The sequence below is a fragment of the Chaetodon trifascialis genome, chromosome 23 (assembly GCF_039877785.1).
Source record: "Chaetodon trifascialis isolate fChaTrf1 chromosome 23, fChaTrf1.hap1, whole genome shotgun sequence".
Classification (NCBI taxonomy): Eukaryota; Metazoa; Chordata; class Actinopteri; order Chaetodontiformes; family Chaetodontidae; genus Chaetodon; species Chaetodon trifascialis.
The window spans coordinates 4949222-4971399 of record NC_092078.1 but is presented as its reverse complement, the minus strand read 5'-3'; the positions used below and the strand labels follow the sequence as shown (position 1 = coordinate 4971399).

The following is a 22178-nucleotide window of genomic DNA, read 5'->3' as shown; positions in this document are numbered from 1 at the left end:
CTCCAGCTGAATCCTCGGAGTTGTTTTTTTTTTTTTGCTTTATTTTGGGAGAACTTCCTTTCTGTGGCTCTTTCTTCTCCCCCTCAATAAATGAGCCGGTCTTGTGATGGGAAACAAGAACTTCCCTATTTTAGTCTGCTGTGGGGAAAACACACAAGTGTAATCACACACACTCAGAAAGAGAGAGGGAGGGAGGGAGGGAGGGAGGGAGGGAGGGAGAGAGAGGTTGGCCTTGTATTAGATCAGGATCCTGTTTGTCCGTTGGGACGGCCACTTCCACATCCCCAGGATGCAAACACACTCACATGAATGCACACATGCAAAAATCTCCTCCGGCAGCCGTACAGGCAACCATGTCTGTAGATAATTTTCAGAATACCTGCGATTTATTTTAATAACTCTTTGTCAACTGTTTGTGACACTCAGGTCAGGACTCATTGGTTCCTGCTGAGGATGTAGATCTTAAGAATCAGGTCACACATAAAGAAACAGAAGGTAAGTATTTACAGCAGCATGTCGGTGAATAAACTGTGTTCACGTTGAAGGAACGAGTCACCCAGCTGAGTGATGTGGCTCATTGATGGGTTTTTAGTAGATTTAGATGACGAAGAAGCTCTATGACACAAAGACTTTGAGCTATTTCAGAACATAAGTGCCAATAGATCCTCTAAGTGCTACACACTGGACCTATAACAGCATCTCATGGTTGAAATAAATAAAAATCTAGAATATCATTAACCTTACAAACCTTTGAGTCGTGTTAATAATCATGTTTCACATGTCCTGTATCACTTCGTCCTTGAAGCCACATGATGTGTGAAATGTTCAAACCTGGAACTACATGATTTCACAGCTGCATCGTACCGTCACATAAAAGTATTCTGGGTGTCTTGAGCCTCATTTTATACACGTTCCTGCAAAATTCAGCCAGACATGTGTGTTTGGTAACCATCTGTGAGGTTAAAGAGGTTACAGAGAGTAGAGAAATGAACAGTAAGGTGTTTTATTTGGGTCTTTGTTGTGGAATTCTTATTGAACCGTTAATGGATCGATGCTCCATGCCGCGGCACAGTAAGGTGCCCCTTTTTCCACAGTTCAAACTCCACATAAAAGCTTTTTCTTGCCCAGCAGGCCTGAACAAATGTACTCATATTAGCAGGAACATATTTGCTTTCACTTGTTGGACATTTGGAGACGATGTGAGAACTCTGCAGCCAACTGTTGCAGAACCAGAAAGACAGAATATTTTATACTAACTGTTCATTCATCGTGACGAGACAAAGTTAGTGAGTTGTCTGTCTGTAACGCTGATAGCATTTCCATAAATCCCAGCACGCTAATCAACATATGGCCCCACAGGCAACTAAAGATCATCAACTGACTCATACATCACCTACTGAGAGCTATTTGAATACCTGACATGGGAAGTTTGAGCTTTAAAAACTGGGTGCTGGTCTTTAGTTCATTTCCCTTTTGGAAAGTACTGCTGTTTGGAGCCAAATGTTGTCATAAATACATCTTTTTATTAATTAGGAAAAGGGATATTAAGCAGAAATTCTCTCAAGTGAAAACATATTGAAGCCAGTTTTGATTTTGATGCTGCTATTGCTGCTCCAATGCAAATGACTGTGTGCTGATTTGCATACATTAACCACAATATGCCCATTGTTTCAGTGAAACCAGCCGGTGAGGACTCCATTTCATTCAGCTGGTCACAGGTGGAGGAAATTTAGCCTGGGTGGAGAAACAGCTGCGATGATCATGTGTGCAGCCACACTGAACTGGATACCTTTGCCCTTTTTCAAACGTCCACACAGATCTGACATTTTCGTCCACTTCATATCGCTTGTACCAACTTCAATTTCAGACTTGTCAGAAACAGATAAGCAGCACAAGCTCAAAGTCTGTAGAAATGTTTGGTGAATCAAAGTGTGCCGCATCAAGTTTCAGAGTCTATCAGTGTTTGGGGAAGCACATGTCAAACAACCAAAGGCAAACAAGATCCAGGAAATGCAGGCCAAGACTCGTGGTCAGGAGGAGAAGGTTAAGGTAGTTACCTGGTAACAGGAGGACAGACGAAGACAAAAACAGTCTAACGGTAAACGATGGACAGTCTTGCATGAAAACGAAGAACACTGATTGGGAATGACTCTCAGGTGTGTGATCGGGTGACTGGGCAGGTGGGCGTGGCTAGCAGGAGAGTGAGAGTGGAAAAGCACCGACTGAGCATGTGCACAGATGAAGGAAAATGGCAGCAGGTAAGAAACTCAGTATGCTGACAATAAGCAAAGCCATGGAAACAAATGTTTAGTCGCTGGCTGCTGAGCTATGAATGATTCTAAGCAGTGCTTTCACAGGGCTAGTTTAGCACTCAGCAGAATGTAACAGGTTTGAGCTGGCTGGTTGCTTAGCTTAGCTTAGCTTAGCTAAACAAGCTACCTCTGCAACAAATGTTTGAAGCAAACTAAATGAAAGATTGGATTTCCACCCTGTCACTCCCTCAAGTCCTACAGTTCATCTGCATTTAAAAAGTGTGTTTGTGTTTAAAAGGGGACTTCATTCCTGCCTCAGGGTCGCAGACCTCACAACAAAAGTCTAATTCATGTTCAGAGATTTGGAGATGGGACTCGTCATGAGTTACAGACCGACTGAAAAGCCAGAACTCTCTCTCTGATGAGGAATGAAGCGCACTTTGAAAAGGCACAAGGTCATAAGATGCACAGCGGATTTTAGGAAGTTTCCAGACCACAAAATAGTCCGCAGAGTGATTCATTTCCAAACCATGTGCTACTGAGCATGCCAGCTGAAAATGAAAGGGAGAAAACATATTAGAAAAGGTCAAAAGGGATTTCAGTTCAGTTGTTCTGTGCTTTAAAATTCAATCTTTTTAGAAATGTCTTCATGCGCCCGAACTGTCCAACAAGTGTGACAATTTATACAGTCTACACACACACACACACACACACACACACACACACACACACACACACACACACACACACACACACACACACGCCTGAGGCATGTGACACCATTTGAACTCATTAGCCCTCTGTAGCTGCGAGGAGAGTCATTTCTTTCAGTGGTTTAATGTGCAGTTGTGGCCACTTTGGTCTCCAACGCCTGTGAGCATTCTGGGTTTCAGTTACACTGAAAGAGCTAAAGCAGCCGTGCTCTTTACACCCAAATATGAGCATTTGTGAAGATTTTTGTGGGTAAAATTAAGGAAGAAATAGGATTTGAAGTGTTTTTGCACAATAAAACAGTTGTGTTTCCATTCCCGATTGGCTGTTTCCAGGTTGTCACTGCTGCATATCAGAGGCTTAAAGCTGCACCTGCACCTCTCCACATCCATCTGAAAGGTTGGAGGTCAGTTGTAAGTTACAAGTGTAACCACACTCTTTGCACAGATATTACAGAAAGTAAGACTTTTTAAAACATTGGCGGGGTTTTACAGAACTGTCCAATATGGCCATCTTCTCTGCTGATGGGGCTGGAAATTTCTTTCATCGTACCGGACCGTGGTTAACATCGTGAAACGCTCACAGTTTGCTCAGGTTTAGGTACCAAAACCAATTTGTCACACTGACTTACAGTCTCATCGACACCACCTTCCTCCATATGCCTGCTATGACTTTCTTGTTCTTTATACTACATCAGTATAAAGAGTAAGACGTCGTCTGGTAGAATATGTCCTCCCTACCCACAGCATAGAGTTTGCAATGATGTAGATTTTAAAGCTTTAAATCAGGTTTGCTGGGCAAAATCTCATGAATTTGAGTGTTTTTAACATAGAAACTGTAAAAGCTCAAATCTATTGAGAGCTTAACTCTATTTCTAAATGAATATGTTTCTGTTTTCCGTCTTTCAATTGTACCACAGGGCAATTTCTCTTTCTGGAGGCCAAGGAAGAGAAACTGATGGGTGATTTAACTTCATTTGAGGGCTCAGCACCCAGCAGCACGGCCCCTGTTGGCTCACGGTCACTTTTAAAAGAATGGAGTTGGGGTTGGAGGGTGGAGGAGGGCTGGTGTTTTGGATGGTGTTGTGATGGAGAGAAAGAAACAGGAGGAGGGATTTGCAGACCGGATAGCATGGTGACATCAGCTTTGAAAAATGTGTGTGTGTCTGAGTGTGTGTCCATGTCTGAGAAAAAGTGGACTCAGTAGGGAGCTGCGTGGGAAGAGCTCTCACTCTGTGCTTTTTTCTGGGGACCAAATGTCAGGCGAGGAGAACAGGAAACCAAAAACACTGCTGTAGATTAAAAAGTTGCTGTTTAAAGTGCTGACATTTGTGCAAATGCTTGTTCACCCCACATGCATTTGAAGTGAATGCACTGCTGTCCTACGAGTCCATGCTGGGATACCCTCAACCTTCAATTTACATTTGTTTTTCCATTTATCTCTCTTGTGCTTTTCAATAGCATCCATGTCATTTTGATAAGGTGGTGAGAGGATTTTACAGTGTATTATTATCAGCAACAATATCTGTGCCATCTGTGCATGTGGCAAAACTGCCAGAAATGATTTTCCCTTGTGCTGACCATCAATGCGTCTGCTTCCCTTTTGTTTCCCTGCTTTGGCGATTACAGGAAATGTTCATGAAACACTGATTAATTTACATCTTGGCCAGCTCCATGCAGAATATACAGCTTATGGCATTGTGCACTGCTGTCGAAAACATTGGCTGCATCCCAGTTCTGTACTACATACAAATTGTGAGCAGGTTTTGCGTGGTCACATTGGAAACTGGCTCAATGAAGACACTCCAAAAAGCTGCTCAGCAAACTAAAACTTCTTTATGCTGATGAAAAGTTGAACAGACCTGGAAAAATCTGAAATAAATTGTGGATTGGCTGTCTGTTCGTGTAGCTGCACTCTCAACATTGCAGTTTGACTGTGGTATTTGGCACATATACTGTATAGTATGTGGTAGAACACAGTACATGCTAACACTGAGAGTCGAACGAGTCAGAAACTTTTAAATCCTCCACAGATCAAGGCATTAAATCACTTCAGAGCCCTTTGACTAGCCTCACCACCTTTTCTTTCATCCCGGCATGCCCAGGCAATGCATCCATCAAGCACCCACCACCGCACACTTGATCTTGTGTAGTGCTTGTGCAAGTAGGCGGGCGTTGCTCAGTGCTCACACAGCGGACTTTGCCAGCCATTTTAGCAGAGTTTAGATGAGTTAGCCACATTGTAATGCCACAAAGTCGTAGTAGTAGTTTGAGCTACTTTTACTGAGTAGCTTTAATTAACCGAACTACATTTCTCAGTAAGGTAGCTTTGCTGTAGTTCAGCTTCTTCCAGTGTGAAGTGCTTGATTGTAAAGCCATGCTTTCAAAGTAGCTTCCCTGACACTGGTGGTCTTAATGGGTCTGCTTGGTTCATAGTAAGGAAAACTGGATCTGATTCACTGTAGGCCTAAATGAACTGGGTAAGGCCCCAGTCTTTGCAGGACTTTTTAATACTCAAACGGATCAGAGCACACTTGCAATCAGATCAAGTGGAGCATCACAATTATTCAAGAAGAAAAATGTGTTTTGTTAACATCAGCGTGTGGACTGTGAAATGTAAGCTTAAACTCATTGCCACGTGAATCTGTTTAATGATCCTGCAGGTAAAAAGGATTGCCATTGGGCCCATATTGATCCCTCCATGTAATGAACTCTTGAGTACAGTGTGAACCCAATTGCCTCCAAGTTCCCAATGCAGTTCCAGTGCAACCAGTACTCCTGTACTGGAATTATACTGTATTAGTGACACAGTATTCAAGTATTCAGGACACAAAGGACCCTTTTGATTTATATGGTACTTTATTGGTGCAGATTCTCCAACATGTTTGCAATTAATCAAATTAAAAAAAAAAAAAAATCAGGTATGCTTTTCTCTTTTTTTTGCAAATTAATTTATGCTTCTGGACCCCGTGTGCCACCGTCAATATCATCCAGAACAGCAACAGAAGAAAATAAACAAATAAATAAAGTTATGTGAATTTGAACCTGAATTTGCCCAAATTTTCAGTCATTCATTCACCGGTTCATTGACAGAGTGAGCCGTCGTTTTCAGTAGACGATCTCTGGGCGAATCAGACAGCGTGCTTAACCGTGACCGAGAGAGAGAGAGAGAGAGAGAGAGAGAGAGAGAGAGAGAGAGAGAGAGAGAGAGAGAGAGAGAGAGAGAGAGAGAGGGGGGGGGGGGGGAAAGGCGTTTCCACGCTTCAGCAGCCGGTGACAGAGCAGCGGACAGCGGAGCACACGGACAGAGAGCGGAACCACGAATCCCTAAACCCGCCACTTCTGGTTTCTTTTCCCGCACAGTCTGACAGTCGATCCCACCCGCTTTCCCCCCACGGCCGCGTCTCCCCACGCCGATGAAACAGCCTCAAACCCATCAGTGACCGACTTGAAACCGCCAAAGTGGACTTTTTTCCTCTCCTGTGGCTCGTCTGTCCTCTCTTTAGGCCGAAATTCCCACGGAGCCGCTTCCTGTGAGACCCGGAGGAGCTTATCTTCCCGCAGACTCCCGCATCTCTCCGTCTCTGTAGCTGACTCATTTTGCCTCGCTCGGGGTGAGTACATCTCCGTTTAACTTCCAGCTTTCTCCTCTGGAGGCGGCTTTTCTTTAAGATCAGACATCTCCGGGGTGTAGTTCGTTAATTGGACCGCGCCGGGAGTCGGTCAGCCTCCTCCGTTCATGGATCATTTCTCCCCGCATACCGTTACATGATGGCCGTGTGAGGGAGTCGCCTGCTTCACAGGCTGCCTGGAAAACGAAGTTTTTCGGCTTGTCTGTGGCGTCAAATGGGCGAGAAGTTGAAGAAATGGGGCGTTCAGGGTCCTTGTGGGTCTGTAAATTTACCTCAGCTGTAAGAGCGTAAAACACACTTTGCGGATGAAATTCCCTCAAGTAGACTTTTGAGACACCGGAAAGATGCTTTCTTCCTGTTTCCAGTAAAGAATCTGATCAAAATAGCTCAAATTTACAAAAAAATAAGAAACCCAGTGCATATAAAAATAGACATGTCTCGTGGGCTTTCAGTACAACGTGCCGTGAAGTAAAAAGTGAAATGTGCAGAGTCACGACTCACTCGTGAAGTTGACGGTTAAGCGGCAGGTTGGTGAATTTCCCACTCTCAAGAGGGCATTTAACACACCATTGATTAAACTAATTGGATTGGGTTTAGCGTCGCTGGAGGCATTCATGTACCCCGTGTCCTTTTCAATACTTCCCAACCAGATATTTCCACGCAGATTTGATGTACTGATATCGTTATAAGTCCTCCTGTTGAACCAGAATAGGTTGCTTAATTGATGCAAAACCAACTTATTAAACAGGTTTGTTCTCTAAGTTGTCTGAGATGTTTAACTGGTGCATATCTGTATTTGTCAGGACCACTGCAGTTGTTTTGTAGCGTTCTGCCTCTCAGAGCGATTCATCCAGAGGAAAGAGGCGATAATAAACCACTGGTGACCACCTGTGACCGTCCCGGACGGCTGTGTGTGTGTGTGTGTGTGTGTGTGTGTGTGTGTGTGTGTGTGTGTGTGTGTGTGTGTGTGTGTGTGTGTGTGTGTGCGTGCGTGTGTGTGTGTGTGCGTGTTTGTGTGTGAGCGGATGAGGAAAGGGTGGGTCTTTTATGAATGGATGTGTCTGGCCAGCCAGCACTACTGTATATGTGTGTATGTGTACTGTGAGAGGTGGGCGTGACTAGTATTCCTCTTCTTGCCAACAGCAGGTTTATATCATCCGATATTCCCGTGTTGTCTGGTTTTAATACCCTTATAGTGTCACAAAAAATACTCCTAGAGTGCTCTTGCAGTTTTTAAGGCCTGCAGTGTTTTGTAGCTCGGACTCGACGTAGAAGCCGTCGTGATTGTGATTATTTTCACATGTTTTTAATGCGTAGCTCTGCTCAGTCTCTCTCTTCAGGGTTGAAACTAAACCCAGTGTTGATTCATCTGATGATTGTTTTCGCATTTGGTCTATAATAAGTGAAAAATCCCGATGGCACACAGTCTGAGGTCATGCCTTGAAACTGCTTGTTTGGCCTGACCAGCAGAGACTTCAATAGGAGGCAAAGAAATCAGCAAACAAGGCAGCGTTTAACATTTTTATTGAGTGTCTCATTGTTTCTGTCCTACCTTTAAGCAGTTTACATGCTGCACACATGTTTAATCAATGTCCCTTTCTTGCATCCTGACCCCATGTGACACACACGTACAGTGCATCTGCATACTGTACGCACAAACACTTCACAGTGTGTGACACTTGCACGGCATGACAGCTGTCAGTCCATTTCCTGTGAGGCTGCATTCCAGTCGTGTTTTCCCTCCACGCTGTGCACTTTTTACGAGCTGTTAAACAGCCCCGGCGCAGCAGAACGGAGAGGAGCCAGCTTCGTTTCATTGAAGGAGTAACTGCGACTTCCTTCAAGTTTCTGAGCAGTAAATTCGAGTCAAGATTAGAGTCTTTCAAGTGCGAGAAACGGGGAAGCGTCCCTGTAATCTGTGCATTAAATGTGTGTATTCTTGCAAAAGCGGGACATTTCGACCTCCTCATGAAGGGTGTTAAGACGTGGTTTTAGGGACGAGGTTAGATTTTAAGAGGGTTTAGCTGGAAGAGGCTCTGGTCCTCACAACTCCACAAACGTGCACGCCTTGACTCAGCTTTTCAGGAGCCGGTCTTCTCTCCTCTCTCGTCCGAATCGATCTGTCTTCTTGGACAGAGGGGGAAAAAAAGTGGGCAGCGCAGCAGAAATGTGCTTCCTCTCTCGGGTTCACTTCCTCTCTGTGCGTGTCGGTGGTGTCGGTTGTCCCCCCGCCGCCGCCAAGGGAATGTTTGTGGTCGACTGTTTGCAGGCGCTGAGTCAAACACAGTTTTCGGGAAGATCGGCGTTGAGCTGGTGGAACTTGAAACAATCAAAACAAATGAAAAACATGCCAGCTTTTTTTCCTTTTGCATGGGCTTTCAAGTCTTTCTTGTCAGCATGCTGTTCATTGTCACACATTCCAGCGACAGACACACAGTAGATTAGACCGTTTCTTCACCGTAGCCATGAGAAAGTATTTGTGGCTACTGCTTTTAGCCTTTTAGCGGCCAAGATCTGAAGAGGAAATGTTATTTTTAGAATGCAAACAAGAGCATCTCATACTGCGGACCGAAACCCATAAATAAAATCAAGTTCGCCCACAATGAAAGTCTGGTGTTGAGTGCGATCACTTCTGCAGCCACAGGAAATGAGGAATGGAAACTTTGGTCAGATGCAGCCGGACTCACCAGCGGCTGATCTATATCCTCCCTCTCGGTTTCATTTGGTGTGAAACGTTACAGACCGGCCGGGCTGGTAAACACCAGCGTGCGGTGTGTGGTGACGGACTTCACCCTGCAGAAGCTGGGCTGGGCAGTAAGGCCAAAAGAGGTTGTTCAAGGTTGTGGATGATGGATGTTTTTAAAATATTTTTCCTCCTAATGAAGCTGGAGTACAACATGATTGATTTTTTTTAGATGGCTCAGCCAGAATACTGAAACACTCGCAAGGCTGGCAGCACCGTGTGCATCAAGGCAATCCATCCTTTAGCTGATGAGATATGTCATGAAAAGCAAAAATTATCAAACTTCTACTGGCACCAGGGGAAAAGTCAGGGATCACCAAAGCAGTAGGATTCATCCTCTTGGGATCATCAATGTCTCCACAATATTTCATGCCAATCCATCCAATCATTGTTGAGATCTTTCCATTTGGACAGAAGTGGTGGATCAAGAGTCTGCACATGAATTGCTCTCACTGCTCATGTTTCTTGACATAGCTAGCATTAGCATGGCTAAGCATTAGCTCATTATGCACAATAATGCAGTGAACCGCGACATAAAACTGTTCGGTCAGGTCAGCAAATGCAGCACTGTTTGACTGAAAATAAGTTTTTTTGTATTTTGTAATAACGCAGTTTTCAGTGTTGCCATTAAACACAAACAAACATTTGAATTAATCTAATTAATTTGATGCAGCGCCCAAACCTGTGTAACCTCTTCCTGCATTTTAAAGCTGCAGTTGTTTGTAATTTTGCCAACATCGTGCAAAGAAATGCACAAAATCTGAGGCACAGAGGAGAGTTAGTCCATTAGCTTGTTGAAAAAAATGGTGGACGTGTCAGAAACCCTTTGAATGCCCCAATGCGTTGGGCATTGGCCTTCCTCCCGGGGCATCACAAGGCTCCCAACAACAGTCAGCAAAGTGGACCGAAAGCTTTTTAGACCTTTGATATGGAGACGGCCTTTGGTTTCATTTTTGTGTGGGTTTTGTTACACTGCTGTTATTCAGTGTTTGTAAAAATATATTTTTATTACTGTTTGGATTGAGGATTTGCTGCAGGACTGCATTGTTGTCGGTGTAGAAAAGTCCATGAAAAAGCCTTTATATCGTCATGAGACCCCGGCTAACCTCCGCTGCATCGGCTGCGGACCACGCTGATATTTAATAAAGGCCGGTATCAGCCTGATCTGACAGCGCCGCCTGTCAACACGGCAGCCTGGGCTGGATAATTAAAACTCACATCAAGCTGAAAACCAGCGCAGTTCGGAGCAGGAACCCGGATACGGTGAAAACAAGCCGTGTTTTTCAGCAGAGCGGCCTCGCCGTCGCCCTGAAAGGATCACTTCCTGCGGCGGCGGATCCTCTGATGTGCCTCCCGGTACTCAGAGAGAACAGATATGTCACTGTCAGACCACCCTTGCCTTTTGTCCCCCCCCCCCCCCCCCCCCGCTGTGCATTTGTTTACTTCCACCATGTGTGTGCCGGGCTCGCAGGAGGCTATGAGTTACAGAAGGCTGGTGTCATTACGCCGAGTTACATCACCGCCGGTAATGTGCGCCACGGCTGCTCGCTCGCATTGTCTTCTGCTGCCGCCCCCTCTGAGCTCTGTTCAAGGGATCCATTTACAGATTAAACTTTCGAACTCAACGGGAAGATGTTCCTTGCAGCGGTGCAAAAACCATTTACTCCTCCTTTATTCCTGCGGCCCAGAGCAGACGCACAGCTGGGAGCGATGCACATAAAATGATGGAATAATCCTCTGACTGCAAACATTCAGGCAGATAATATATGAAGCATTAAAAACAGCCCTCCAAAACTGATCTGGTAAATTATTTGGGTCTTTTCTATTCATGTTCCTGGGTTTTTTATTGAGGCTGTCAGCAGAGCGTTGCTGTAAAAGAGTAAACTGCCACCATGAATGAAGGTTAAATACATAAATCCTTTATGTTTAATTGACTGATTGTCTTAAAGGCTTTGTTACCGAGCTGAACCTGAAGCACAGTCAGCTACATCCCTTTCGGAGACCCTGGTCCAACCTCCAGCTGCCCAGTGGGATTGACCCTTCAGGCTGACAGCGCTGCCAGGAGCGGGACAGACGCTCCTCAGCGCTCCAGGATTTGATTACTGAACCGTGACCAGGACTCCCAGAAAATCTGGTTTCACATTGAGATGCAGGTCGTGCAGGTAAAACCCAAGACTTGACATGAAGACATGACTGTTGATTGGGGGGGCGGCTCATTGAAAAAAAACGGGAATAATTTTGAATATTTAAACAAATGATCTGAAGAGAAGAACGAACAGGAAACAAGATGACACCCTCAAATATAGAAGTGGGACGCTCTCTGAAAAGAAGAACTGGAAACTCAGAGCTGCTTTGGAAATTTCAGGTACATCCCCAACGCTCACAGCTGTATATCAGATGAAACGACAGGAAACCGTAGCCCGAGGTTTCACCGGGGTCACAGGAAGTGACCGGGATGAGAGTGAAAGCAGCACCCGGAGCCAGGCTCACGTCCCCGCTGCTTTAAAAATGTCTCTAACAAATGCTGTTTACTGTGCTGGACTGAGCCGGAGCGCTGGCTGCAAACAGGAAGCCTTACAGGGGAAGGCTGCGTTTCCACTTACATCACCACTTATAATGGCTTTTTAATTCCTGCTGTAGATTTCGTATATTCTAGATACATTACAGATGGTCCCATTAGGTGTTTTTTTTAATCCAACTCCACCCACAAGCCGGCAGTATATGAATATGTAACACTCTATTTGCGGGTTAATGTATTTGGCAAGATGATGCTGTTGATGTTCACTTGGAAATTTGCATTAAAAACCATGTATATGCTTCTTGGAAGAGGAAGTGAGCATCTAGTCACGATTTTAACCTGCAGGAGAGATTTACCTTGATGCCATGTTGGTGTCTGAATCATGTGCGGTGATTTATTTTAAATTCCCCCGTGCCACAGAGGTTAAGCCTTTCTCTCTCAGGCTGCAGCCACATGGACGCATTTAAAAAAAACAAACAGCAGATTTAGTCCCTGCAGCAACTGCTTGCTTTGCATGGACGGTCAGATTCTGCGCTACAAGTGACGCCTACACCAGCGAAAAGCTGCTTTTTGAAGCCTGCTTCCACTGTTCATGCTGTGTGTCTGCGGCTCTGTGCTGTAACTGCATTCATGTAAATGCAACACGCTGCAGAGAGTTGTCAGATTTCCTCTTCTGAGGTGGAGCAGCAACGCATCAGAGGCTGCGAGAAGGTGCGACTGGCCGTGATCGCGTGGCTGAAATCTGTTGTTTTTTATGGATGGAGGGAGTAACCGAGCGGCGTCGCCTGCCTCAACGCCGCCGTGGAAGCGTTTCATAAGCCCAATCTGTGTGACTGGCAGTGTTTCACCGCAGCCGCAATAATGGATGCAATGATCAACACACACACACATGCAGTACACCTAAGCCTACCCAGACGGGCAGGGCCACACAAACAGCAACAGTGCAGATGGGCTGAGGCGCGCACACGTGGCCGCGCGCGCACGCTGTTTTTCCTCAGCTTTACGTCCACATGCACACACGCGAGCGCTTTGATTCATTCGCCCTCACCCGTGTGCATAATCTACTCTGCTGCTCGACTCCAAATGAAACGCCTCAGTGGGTCTGATTGGATTTGATAAGAGTTGATTCGATTGAAGCAGGAGCGGAGGGAGGCGAATACACTCGTGTGTGTTTCAGGTGTTACAGGGTTGCAGGATTCCCTCCATCCAGCTGTTCTTCACCCCTGTCTTTCAGTCTGTGCATTAGTCTAAATTTGTGTTTGATCACGCCAAACCCCGCCGCGCTTCCGGAGCGTCATCGCGCCGTTTGATCAAAGTCGCAGTTGAGTAGAAAACATCATGAGACTGATCGCAGTGAATCAGCTGCTCAGCTGAGGCCCTCCGGCCCCTCTGGGTGCTGTCGAGCTGATGTGTTTCGCATGTCTTCTCTTCTCCATCTGCACAGATCCTCACACTTGTGTACACACACAAAAGTCATGATTGCTTTACCATGTCGGTCAGTTTCCTGCGATACCTTCGAGGCAGCCGTTGGCCTCCAGCGAATTCAGTAAGCAGAGACCCTACATGGTGCATTCCAGTGCCTGTGGGAAATTACAAAATCTGAGAGTTAATGGGTTTGTTCAAAAGTATGTAGAGGGTATGGGTTAGACCCCAAAGCTACATTCAGGAGGAGGTTCATTAGCTTAGCATAAAGCCTGGTCGCAGAGTCAATTTCAGATTAAGATTATACATGTTCATTAGTGAGCTTTAGAGTCGCTGGAGAGACTTTGTTACCGTTGAACAGAGCGAGATTTGCTATGTTTTCCCCTGTTTCCAGTGTTTGTGCTAAGCTAAGCTAATTGTCACCTCTTGCCAGCTTCATATTTAACGTACAACACGTGAGCGGTATCAAACGCCTCATCTGACTGTCAGCAACAAAGCTGTTCCCAAAACGTTGCACTGTGATTGGCTGGTACTCGTTGCCTTCGTTGCTTGGGTTGGTTATAATTAGACGTGAGGAGTGTTGATTAGTATGGGTTGGGTAAGAATATCAAGGTAAGCTAATCAGAGGCAGAGTAAGGCGGGTCATCCCTTCGCCATCATGGGATTCGTGCGTTTACCCACTCAGCAGCCTTAAAATGCTAATTTAATATAACTGATAGAAGTTTAGATGGAAAACAGAAACTCCTGAACTGCAATAACCCTGGTGTGTGTGTGTGCGTGCAAGCGTGCGTGACACACACTCTACTTTTTGGCCAGTTTTTGTGTTTGTCATGCGACAGACGAGGACTCAGCCTGTGGCGCCGTGGAGAAGCTGGCCGTGCCCGTCGGGGGGGCCTGGTGTGTTTGCACTTCTTCATCTGCTCTTTGGATGATGAAGGATATTTGCGTGTGTGTGTGCGATGAAGAAGCTCATGGCGTGGGTGGAAAGTACGGGTCTTTAACAGTTGCTCTGATGAGCCATGAGCGCCCTGATGAGACACTTTGTGTTGCTGAGGTGATTCATTTTTTTTTATGCCACCCTGAATTAAACCAAATGTTGTCCTTATGCACTTCATGAAAAACAGTTTTCGGTTGGTGCAGCCTTTTCTGGAGAATAACAAGCCGGTGAGATACTGTACATGCTGTAGCTCCAGCTCTCCTTTTCAAGCCCGTTTTCTGGCATTTCCTGATGTTTGTTCACGCGGCCGTCTCCGCTACGAGCATCCATCCGTCTCGAAGAGGAAGTTCGCTCCCTGCGCTCATCAGTTAAAGCCCAGAACGTGTCTTTGCCTGCCTTCATGTTATCACCTCCATCCCCGTCTCCAGTGTGCGTTCAGGATTGTGTGTATGTTCATGTACTGTACGCGTGGTTGAAAAAGCCTCAGGAATCAGGTTAACCTCCTGCCACAGAGATGAAAAATTCACAAAGTACACACACACACATGCACGTGTACCTTCTCTCCGCACCGACTCAACCTGATCAAATGCGATGCAGGCGTCAAACTTGCTTTGTGTGTGCTGTTTATGTAACCCTCTGGGGACCTGTGTACCCACCTAGCGCCTGAGGTATTGCAGCTTGCACTAATGCATTGTACCACTGCACAAAGGCCCGACTAGAAGCTTTAATGTAACACCTTTTCAGTTTCTGGAGAAGCTAAACCCACTGTGGGCCGCGAGCAGCCCACCAGCCACCTCTGCCCTTGTCGCTGTTTGGCTTCAGTCTGGTCCCACATCTGAAGCATTCAACGTGTGGAACATCTGACTGATGAGCAAAATTACATTTTGTTCAAATTGTCCCCGTGCAAACAGCTTTAACCTGCCGGCTTTTTCAGATGACACGGCGTCTGCTTTGTGAGCGCAGTGGCGTTTAGAAGATGAATATTCATTACCCTGTCGGTCCTTTTCCTCAAAATAGAAAGTGTTTTCCGGTGCGTGTGCCTCAAATAATGAGCTCTAATTTGTATCAACCTTCAAATCGTGGCACTTAGCCTTTTACATGTGATTACACGTGTAACCTAATATCATTTCTGTCTCCTATGTTCCGCTGATGCTTCATTTGCACAAATTGTCAATTTCCAATTTGCGTGTGTGTTGTTATGAGCGCTGGAACAAAGTCCGGTATAATCACTCTATCTGGACACAAAGAGGAAACGTGGCGGGAAAAGATCATCTTTTGCTACAGTTAGCAACATGTTGCTAAAAGTGAAAAGTCACATGATGTGTCTATATATATTTGTTGTTGTTTGTAAAAAGATCTGTGTTGTAATTCATTCTACCACTAGGGGGTGATGAAGCCTAAAAGTTTCAAATTTTGCACATCATATAGTGACTTTAATCTACCAAGAAAGTTAACATGTAGCAACGACGCATCAACAAGAGCAGTAAAGATTAGAGTTTGTGAAATAACTATGAACCTGATGTTAGCTAGCATAGCTGGCGTTGTGTAAAACTGATGAAAAAATGTCAATTTCCAGATAGAAACAGCACAGAAATAATTAACATCACCAGTTTATTGCTTATCCCTCTTTCCTGTCAGCTGACCGGGAGCACGTGTTACGCCGCCAAGGCCTCAATATTTGACTCCGTTATTACAAAAACCTCTCAGTGCACCATATTGTACACAGTGTCTTGGTGGTGTTTTGGACAGTTTGGACAGACGAGGAAGTGTTGAGCAGGAAATCCAATTTCACTTCAGCATTAGCTTCATGTTCCTTTTTAAAGACCTCACGCAGCGGCTGGTCTCACATTAGGAGGACAGCAAGGATGTTTAATAGAGTCAGTGTGTTTTTAATGGCTGCGTTACGTAAGCAGCCATTGAATTCAAGCCAGTCTGGTGATGAGAGTTACGTTTCAGCCTCTTTGGTAATTGCTGTAAGAAGACAGATGTGAGCTGTTTCAGTTGCTATGGCAAGTGGTTTGGTAATCAAGGAGCCAATTAACAGTCTTTCATAATGATATCCTACTACCACTGCGTCTCGTAATAATTCCCAGTTTGCTGACATGTGGTGGTAATGACATGGTGAAAAAGCAGTAATATCCTCGAGGATTGTTCTTCACTGTAATTGTGGTTACTTTTATGGCTGTGTAACTGCTCTTTATGTAACATTATTGTGTACCACATACCTGGAAAAAGGACATTTTCTCAAAAAATGAAATTGGCAGATTTTCCCAGAGGACGACTTTGCTGCCACCTGCTGCAGCTTCGTCTTTTTGTTTTTAGTGGAAAGCAACTTTTGGATGTTTTCTGCAGACATTCATGGTTTCCAGATGATGGATCCCACTGACTTTGGTTTTTTTCTCTATGGTCACCAGCAGGTTGAGTGAAATGAAAATTTGGTTTAGGTGTTCATGTTCCCTTCAGTAGAGGGATGGATGCAAAACTCTGCCTTTGAATTTACTGCTAGACTTTGAATTTCTTACTTACTTTGTTATATACTACTTTGTTTTATGACCAGATAACCTGCTAAAGACCTGCTAAACTAAAGACTAATCTGTACTTTGTTTAGTGCTAATTAGCAAATGATAGCATGCTAACAAGAACATTATCGGAAACTATAATAGGGTCATTTTCTCATAGACTTCTATACAATCTGACTCCTTTTTTTGTCCCCCTGCTGGCCATTAGAAGTAATGCAGGTTTAAGGTACTTCCATATTGGCTGTGTTAGCTTCTTTCATACAGTCTACGAAAGGCCGATTTCCATCTTAAGCCCTGCAACAGAGACCACCAGCGATGCACAAGTTGACGAAAAAAGATAACAATTGGTCTACAGCCATGCTAGCATTACCATTTAGCTTTAATTCAGCCCCACAGAGCCAAAACCGTGACTGTAAATTCATCGTCTTGTTCAACAGAATGAGGCAAAGCTCTTGCCGTGCATCAGCTAACGGGATCCGAGCACAACTCGGCCGTAAATATCCCCATAGTCCGGCTTTGCCAACAGGAACGCTCGTTTAACTCTGAGTCATTACCTCAATAACGTGGAGGAGAAATAGCAGGACTTCACATCGAATCCTGCAGCGAATTCATCTACTCTTGTATTATTATAGAAATCCATAATGGAACCCTAATGTGAAGAGGCGATGAAGGCAGGCAGGTGAAGCACGCCAGCTAGATGTGTAATGTCCCCCCCAATGCCAGGCGATCGACTGAGTTTAATTTCCTCTGAATTGCACCCATCTTCCTCCCCGGTACCAGCGTGCTTCATCTGCTAATGGAACAATAGAGAAGAGCGAGCGTTAGAAAGAGAGACGGGGAGAGCAATGGAGAAGGAGTGAAGGAGAGAGGCGAGGAGGAGGCAGACGAGGAGGCAGAGCAATCTGAAATTTTGAGTCACGCCTGGAGTCTGAAACCGACTGAACGACTTGTTTAATCTCTAATGGACTGTTTGGGGACTCAGGCCCGTTTTGTGTGTGTGTGTGTGTGTGTGTGTGTGTGTGTGTGTGTGTGTGTGTGTGTGTGTCAGAGAGGGGTCAATAGCTCTAATATAGACAGCCATTCCCCACAGTCCCTGACCATTTGACTCCACGTCCCCGTTAGTGAAAGAGAAGGGGAAGCTGCCATTAAAGGCTGCCTCTCCTCTGTGTGTGTGTGTGTGTGTGCGTGCGCGTGCGTGCGTGCACGGGCCTTGCCTCCTCTCCCCCTTCGGCTCAGATGATGGCTGTAACTGACGATGACTCAGGCTACACCCCACCCCTCCTTCCTCCTCTCCTTCCTCTTCCTTTCCCTCATCCTCCTCTCCCCCCCCCCCCCCCTTCTCTCACCTCCTCCTCCCTTATCGCTCGTCTCCCTCGTCCTCTGTTTTTTTCTTGAGATTCATCGCAGCAGCAGCAGCTCTTGTGTTTCTAGTGGCGGTTACTGTAGATTACGATTCAGGGTGTAGACGTTCCCTCCGCCCACGTCCTTTTATCTCTTTCTACACCGCTGACAATTCGACATCAAGACTAAATCTTAATTCCTCAATTAAAACACTTTTTACATGCTAATGCGCGACTTTCTTCATTGACGAAATAACCCTGTTTCATACTATTTGAAAGATTATTTTTTGGGGCAATGTCAGAACACTTTTAGGATCCTCCGAAGTGGATCGCAAAGATCACGAAACGTTATAATTAAAATTATGTTGATATATCAGGAAGTTTTTAAAGCCAAACCAGCAATGTGTCCAAAAAACGAGGCTGGGTAGCTTGAAGGTACTTCATAATTATCTGCTTGTTTGTGCTTTAAAAGCTGTTTTGTAAGCATTTCAAACTGAAGAAAAACAGCTCACAGGACCATTTTTGAGCGGTTACATGAATTTGGAAAGTCAGCTTGCTTTAGGGAGGTTAGACAGATGAAACGAAAATGAGAAATGTTGTGTGTCAAAGCTAAAATTACAGAAAATATTCAGTACAAACTATTATAGAAATTCAAAAGCCAACATTGGTCAAATCCTCATTTGTCAGTCGGACACTCTTAGCAGTGTGACATCCTGTTGGATAAGAAGGTTTTCAGAAGATAAAAGGCAGAAAGTAACACGTCTAAAAATATAAGTTATCGCTCTGCCTGCTACTTTTGAGTCCTGCAGAAAATGAGACAAACAAAGAGGCGCAGGATTGTTGTTATGTAAGCCAAGGTCTCAGATGTGAGCTTGTGTGTAAGTGCCTTTCTGTGTGCATGCTAGGTGTGTTTATGAGCAGCTACGTTATTTGGCTCTGTGAAGCAGAGCCTGACATGCAGCTGATGCTTTTATTGTTGAACGACTGGATTAATGCCAATTTGTCAAAAGATCTCAGCGGAATTGTTTAATTATTGTGCGACAGCAACAAAAGGTTTTCTTGTGGTATATAAATGTGATGCTCTGCTGGCAACAGTTTTCCTCTGTTATGAGGAAGTCTTGATTTAGTGGTTTCATTATCTCTAACTGAATTATCTGATCAAGTGTCTGTTGTTTTTCACGTCTTTTGCCTCGTTACTGTTGCCTTCAGGAGAAATAAGTTGAGTAAACTCAGTATTTTTCTGCGTGAACCACAGTGGGACCCCAATTTTTTTATAGAAATTTGATTTGATAGCCGCTCTGTGAAGCTGCACTAAGGCGGCGCTTTAAGCTAAACGCTAGCATTGTTTTTCTGCAGTTACATCGGACTTGTTGGTTTCTTTGGAGAATAGAAAAATATAGGCGTTAGCCTGGGAGGCAATAGCTGCGGAGGGGAAGAGACCAAGAAAAAAGGACGACACTCAAACTTTCGCAACATAAAAACAAGACTTCAGCCGTGTTAGCCTCTATGAGAGTGCATGTTAGCACAGTGTAGCTTTCAGGCAGCTAATGGCAGCATATTCGCAATGGCTAACATGCTGATGTTTAGCATGTGTTTGCAATGTTAGCCTGTTAGCATGCAAACACTAGCGAATAAGCCCTAAACGCAAGTTATGACAGGGATGTGTGTACCAGATTTCACGGCAATCCATCCAGGAAGCGTCGACATAATTCACTGACCCAAGAGGAAAAGTCAGGATCACCAAAGTCCTTAGCATTCGTCATCAGGAAACCATGAATATCCGCACCACCATCCATGCCAATCCATCCGATAGCGGTTGAGATAAATTTTCAGTGTGGACCAAATCGTGGTCCTGTCCAACGCCGCCATTGCTAAAGCCACACAGCTAGTGTGGCTAAAACGATTCGTGCATGCGTCGGTGAAACAGCTGAAGGAAGAATGCGAATAACAACGTCATTTTAACCCATTTTTTCTTGTTGTTGATCTTGTTACGACCTCCACTTCCCTCCTGCCGCGCTTCGGAGGGAGTAAAGCAGCTTTGGTGCAGGACCGCAAAGAGGAGGCTTTCTGCCTTCCTCGTCTAAACAGGTCAGAGCGGGGCGGAATAACGTTATTACTCTTGGGCGACAAATCCCCTCACACGTCGAGGCTCCTCTGCCTTTCTTGTCGCACTGAGCCTGAAAACACAACAAAAGGCAGTTTCTCCTCCTCCCACTCCTCCGCCGCTTCCAACGCCGCTGCCACCTTTACTTTCTGCTCCCCTCAGACGGCGGAGCGGCTCCTTCTGAAGTCTACTTCATGCACGGCTGTGTGTAAATGTGCGATGTCAGTGTGCACCGAGGCCCGCTTTGTCGTGCTGTTGCGGCGAAAGCGACGGCCGCCACCACTGCTGCTTTGCAAGCATGTTTCTGAGCACGCCCATGTCTGTTTCTGTGTTCGGTGAAGATATGTACAGTACATATGCAGAGCGTGTCTGTTTCTTCTGGAGATGCAAGCATTCATGTGGGTTGATGCAGGCGTGGGTGCTCTGGCCTGTTTATCCTTGTGTGTGTGTTAGTGTGTGCGTCTGCAGCTGTGGCTCTTGTCCACTGTGTGAGGCGAGGTTACGGCATCCTGTTCCTCTTCCTCGCTGCCTCTCCATCTGGAACGTCGCCAGCCTCAGTGAGCCGTGCGTTACAGTGGGATACAGCCCCATTATCACTGTGGAGGACGCCGGCATCCGGACGCAGGACCGCTGTGCAACTGTGTGTCTGTGCATGTGAGTGCACGTGCATGTGACTTCATTTGTGTGTGTGCAAGTTTGTAGCTGTGTGAAATGATTTTTGGACTGAATTGACTTGAAATCTTCGTCTTTAAAGAAGTGAAGTTTTGCTAAAATATCCCAAACACGTTTCTGTGTGCACAAGTCTGCATGTCGGTGTTTGGTTTTGTCTGCATACGCCGTGCAGCCGTGTTTGCATGGACATATTTTAGTGTGAAAAAAACCCAATTCCAAAAAAGCTTTTTCTCTCACTTTGCGCATAGTGCTGGAAACACCTTTTTCAAGTAAGGCTCATATGACTGATCAGCTGTAAAGAGAAGAAGAAAACCAATTCCTCATTGCTCGCCTCAGAGCTGATTTAACCTTCCTCACATGAATGCATCAAACAAACAGAAATGTCATGTTTCCATCATGTTTTCTACATTTATTAAGTTAATAAGGAACATTTAATCCTTCAGCAAAACAGAAAACTTCAAATTCAGCAGATTTGGAGATATGCAGTTTTCACTGGACAGCTGTAATCTGAAAATTAGCTAAAGCTGTCAGAGTAATGTAGTGGAGTTGAAGCATAAAGCTGCATAAGATGGATATACTTCCGTAATGTACAAGTACCTCGGATTTGTACTTCAGTGCAGTACTTGAGTAAATGTTTCCACCATTCAGCCATTTTCATCTCCTCCCTGACAAACAGGCCGAGCAGCAGCTGCTGTAAAGGCAGTGATAGGCAGGCAGAACAAACCCCGAGTCGCAGGCTAACGCTCCTGCATATGTTTCACACTCATAAATACCACAGGCCAACAATAGGGGCGAGAAACACAACGTCGAAGGCGCCACATTCGCACGCCGGTAACAGCTTGGCCGAGGTGAGAGCGTGGGTTTGTGCAGGTGTCTGTCAGACACGCTGGGACAATATGCAGCGGACGGAGCGACGGGTGGTAGCTGGAGGAAATGCGTCTGTTGTGTCTCAGTCGGAATAAGGAGCATCTCTCGGCGCGTCCCAAATGGCAGAAACAAACTTTGAGCAGTGCATCAGCCCGTCGGCGTGATGAGCAAACACGTGCTCAAAAATCTTCCTTCCCGCCGCGTCCAAATGCTCCAGCAGCATTTTTCCATGTAGCCGTTCCTCCATCTGGGATCCGGCAGGAGCCAAGCAGGAACCTTTTTTTTTTTCCTCTTTGTGTTTTGAGCAGTCAGCGGCCTGAAGTCATTTATGCAAAGGTGCTGCGTGCGAAGCGAGCGGGAAACAAACCCTGCACCATCAAAGCCGGCGTGGGCCTTTTATCAGCGTTGCTTTGCATGTCTGCATAAGTGATGTTGACCTGGTGTGAGCGTCTCTTGTCCCCC

At 45.4% G+C, this 22178-nt stretch overlaps 1 protein-coding gene across 1 annotated transcript in view; it reads left to right on the top strand.

The window, feature by feature from the left end:
* The first annotated feature begins 6228 nt into the window (after nt 1-6228).
* The window catches only part of LOC139351392 (astrocytic phosphoprotein PEA-15), a 47811-nt gene continuing 31861 nt past the window's right edge, over nt 6229-22178 (top strand). The window contains exon 1 of the mRNA XM_070993268.1: nt 6229-6576. The gene's annotated coding sequence lies outside the window, so the exon portion shown is untranslated. The remainder of the gene's footprint in view (nt 6577-22178) is intronic.